Source organism: Xiphias gladius, unplaced genomic scaffold (genome assembly GCF_016859285.1).
Source record: "Xiphias gladius isolate SHS-SW01 ecotype Sanya breed wild unplaced genomic scaffold, ASM1685928v1 HiC_scaffold_1482, whole genome shotgun sequence".
NCBI classification, from domain to species: Eukaryota; Metazoa; Chordata; class Actinopteri; order Istiophoriformes; family Xiphiidae; genus Xiphias; species Xiphias gladius.
The window spans coordinates 65,763-70,739 of record NW_024401813.1 but is presented as its reverse complement, the minus strand read 5'-3'; positions in this window follow the sequence as shown (position 1 = coordinate 70,739).

Here is a 4,977-nt window from a genome sequence, read left to right as displayed (position 1 = left end):
GAGGAGGAGGGGGAGGGGGAGGGGAGGGACAGGATGGGATTGGGGAGAAGGAGAGGTATCAGAGGTTCCCAACTACAGCAACAGACCACTCCAGAGGTGGGGCGCCACCGAGCCGTAGCCCACGGCTCACGGTCATGGGGGACCTGAGGAGAAAGGGCAACGGACAGAGAGACAATCAGTTGTACACACATGCACAGCCTTGATACAGACAACCTACCTTCTACATGACTCAGCATGTCATGTGATAAAATGGAAAAAACCCACACCTCACTGGCCACTGTAATAGTGTGACTGAAAATTTTTGGATTGATGCCCTTGATGGCTGATATTCAGTTTAATATATGTCATCTTTAGTGACGAGTTGATTAAATCATTAAACTTTTAAAGAAATATTAGTCAAAAAAATTTAAAAAAATTAACAAAACAAAAACAACTATTACATGACAAAGCATGAGCAACCAAATAAAAATAATTTGTTTGATATGAAGAGAGCTTTTAAGGCTGCTTGACCTCCCCTTCCAGTATTTTAAAGAGGTAAACTTTGGGTTAAATAAGGCATAGTGCCCTAAATGTAAATTTGTAAAAATACTAAAGAAATACATTTATTAACAGAATTGGATTTAAAAGCATGTTTTATAGCCTGCTGTGTATCTTCAGTATGGGAAAATGTTCACCACATTACAACATAGACTATTTTCAAGGAAGAGATTTTAACTTGTCATAGCAGGAAAAACATAGGAGTAAATAACAACATTGTACCAGTAAACCATTCAAATGAGCCAATATGAACAATACCAGGGACCAGCAAAGGCCAGTAATGTTATCAATTAAACCTGCGCTTTTCATGTTAATCCAAAAAATTGCTAGTTGCTGTCCTCTTTTTTTAAGCAAAAAGCTGAATATCTTCCTGTTATACTGGCAAACCAGTCGAATCCTGCTCCCTTTATGGCAGTTACTTGGTTTAAATGACAAACACCAAAGTGTATAACCATAAAAAGCTGCTGTGCAAATCAATGACGAACAGAGCAACGTCATCAACAAGTCAAGTCAACACTAGTAGGCCACTCTGGGAACAGGTACAATTGTAAAATGAAACAGTAGTACATTTGGTTTAACAGCTTCCAAATGGTTACAATTCATGGCCCTATTCAGTGCCTATTATTTAAGGAAGTCCATATAGTGCATTATTTTAAATCAAAATTACCCATCAGATAGTCATTGGTCAGAAATAATGCAGTTACTTACTAGTAACCGATTATGGACTCTACTGAAAACAGAAAATGAGGGCCTGTTCAAAAATGGAGGCACTCTGTCACATATAAACAGGGCTCCTTCAGCAAAGGTCACTGAAACTGACAGAGGTTTGTCAAGACCACGTAAACCCAACTCTACACAGGAAAACTATCCTTCCAGGCCAAATGAAGAACCAAATCTGCTGAATCATGTTGACAATGAAGGCTATTATGTGGGAAGCAGCAGAGAGCTTTCATCTGCCTGCATCTAAAGTCATAACTCAATATGGACACAATGCAATAGGCCTGTTTCTTATCCATATGGAGGCTTCCAGAATGGAGGGGAGGCTGTTCAAAGAGCAGAAAAACAACCATGGGCTTTACACCTCTACATTACACTCAGCCTCCAATTAGGATGCACTAATAAACAGAACCAGCAGGAGGCACTTTCTTCCCAGACACCTGGAGGGGTGAGTCATCCAACATGAGGCCCAGCACCATGTCATGTGACCATACTCTGCTGAAATACTGACCCACACTCCTCTGCTCTGTCTTCACTCAGCCACCCAGGCAGACACAGAGTTAGAGGCAGCAGCCAAGGCTACAGAAAGAGGAACAAGCCCTACTGTGCTCCATTCACTTAAGAAAAGATCTGGCTTACGGCAAGGTCATACCCTGGGCAAACACATGCAAATGTATGTTACTTCACAAACACCAGTCTGATTAGATTCATCTCAAGTCCATACAAGCAAAGCCTCTCCTACACAACAAATTAGAACCCTAATATTCAAACATAGGCAAGTTTACTGATAGAGAGCCATCTGAATAAACAGCAACAGGATGCATGACATTTCTGCAGTGGTCTGCTAGCTACAGCAACTGCTACCCTCCCTCTCCAGCACCAAGGCAACCACAGCAAGGCTTGGGACTTCTAATATTGTCAAGGTCAGTTCAACTGTGCTCACTGTCAAACAGAGAATGTCAGCCCCATTCAGCTTGCACCCAGCTGAATGTAGGTATTGACAAGGTTATGTCAGTTAGCTTTTGGTTACACAAGCAAACCATTATGCTACAACTCAAATGGCTTCAATAAGAACAAAAACATACAGATGAGGACATACAGAAACAGATATTGGATAGTAGATTTGGGTTACAGGAAAGAATTAAGATTTTAAGGTTAACATAACTTTGTAATATATTTAGACATGATGACATGGAGTGGATCCATTAGTGCCCAATCCAGAGCCGTTTCAAAAACCACTAGCTGTTTATTTTCCCTATGGATGATCACTGCCTCACAAAAATAGCTACCTTGCTCCTACCTAAGAAACAAATTGACTCACTATTTGGACTTCTTCCAAAAGATCCAGACGGTGAACTAGGGAGGTAAATTCCATACAAAGAAGGAAAGCCTTTCTTTACCTCCTCCTCCCCCACCACCTCCCGCCCATCCTTGTTCGTTCCTCTGGCCATGAATACCGACTCAAATTACCAGAAGGCTCAACAAAGTCTTTTCACTTCCACTAGAACAGAGGCCATTTTGGGGACAACTCAAAGGGGGGAGGGCCATACACATAAAATGAACAGCAAAAGAAAGCCTCTCTCTCTTATCATCTCTCGCTTAACTCTCTCTCCCTTCTCTACTTTTTTAAAGAAAACTTACTCAGTGTTCTAACATTCTTAATCACTAGTTGACATGTATTGTACTGTAGTAACCCATTTCATTCTCCTTTAATATCTAAATGCGTCTCTGGAGTAATATAACAATCACATTTCATATAGGGAGGGACAAACAAATCCCACCACGAGAGCACATGCACAGCAGTTCAAAGGCATGAACGCTCAAAAAGCCACACCTCGTCAGAACAGAGCTCAGCACAGCAAGGTTTTATGAGGAACAAAAATAGACATGTCATGCATATGCAGATAGAGTGCCTATGGAATGCAAAGCTCACCCTATGAACTGAATATTATGTTGATTTACAACACCGAATCATAGTGGATGTAATTAGGTTAACATGAAAACACACCTCTACATATTGATGTCATTTAACAAAAAACAATTGCCAGGCTCCTTCACCAAAGCAGACGCAAAGAAAAAGCTGCTGTTTAAAAAACATGCAAGCTATCTGGACTGTGTTACAATCACCCCATATGTTACCTGCTGCCCTTGGACACTTACATTTTACAGTGTTTATAAAATTTAATTTAAGTGTCCAACTTATAAGTGGTAAAATTATCAACTATCATGTGCCCCAAAATTACAATAATAAAACAAAAAGTGCAGTGTCCATAGCATGTACACTGCTTTGGGAGAAATCCTGCAATACAATGTTTTACTTCTTTACTCCTTTACAGTTATTCAATGATGTCCATGTTGGCACATGATGATTGAAAGATGACAATAATAATTGTGCAAAATTTCAATTTTAGTATTATCCTTAGAGTACCATATGGAGCATTTAAATTTTCAAATTTTAAGAGCTGAAATTTTAATTAGCTACACCTTGTTGTCTTAACAAGAAATGCTGGCTGAAATGTCAGCTGTGAGAAGCTATTTTAGGATTAGCTAATTAAGGTTAGTTAAACTACAGAATGGAAATATTGGCCTACTATTTTTTTTAAAAAGTTGCTCTCTGTCAGATGTACTATCAAAGCTCTGGGATGGTGATGATGGAAATCAAGAAAGAAACACTAACTCAGATTTGAAAGTAAAAGTATAGTCTGTTTTGTTGCTTAAGATGACCTTCAGTGCGGTTAAGTCTTTCTCTGAGTCACATTGCTTCTTTTTCAGACAGGTATTTAGCAACCATGAGAGAGATCAGTCAGAATCTCCCAGTCACACCCTTAAGCATAACATCTTTGTTTTAAGCCAAAAAAGTCAACAGGGGCCTTGAAGATTTGGGGCTGTGAAGTAGCTTGTTCAGAGTTCAGTCATCAGACAGATATCATTACACTATCTTTTTACACTGTCAGATGTAATAAAGATAATAAACAACAACAACGCTGCATATACAGTGTCACTGTGATTACTCAAATACTCTCTAGAGCAAATGTGTGTAGTGTTCCCAAAAAATCCAGCTATATACACACACACACACACACACACACACACACACACACACACACACACACACACACACACACACACACACACACACACACTTTCTGAGGTTCAAAGCTAATTGGACAAGTTACAGTTTCAAGGTTGGATGTAGCCTGTCCCCTTGTTATCTCATGACAAATTACGCAGATAAAAGATCTGGAGTTGATTCCAATAGTTGAATTTGCATTTGGTATCTTTTAATGGGAATTGTCAATATGCGGTCCAAAGAGGTGTCAACGCAATTGAAAAAACAAAACATTCCTGTCAGAAATATGGCAAAAATTTCAGAGATGGCAAAATCAACAATTTAGTACATTCTTAAAAAGAGGGCATGCACTGGCAAGCTCAGCAAACCCAAAAGGCCTGGAAAACCATGGAAGAAAAATATAGTGGATGATCTTTCCTTAGTGAAGAAAAACCCCTTCATAACATCTAGCAAGGTCAAAAACACTACAGAAGAGGCAGGCGTATCAAAGTCTACAATAAAAAGACTCCTTCATCAATGTAAATATAGAGGGTTTACCACATGGTGGAAACCACTGGTAACACTCAAGAACAGAAAGGCCAGATTAGACTTTCCCAGAAAATAATCTAAAAAAAAGCCTTCCCAGTTGTGGAACAAGGTTCTTTGGACATATG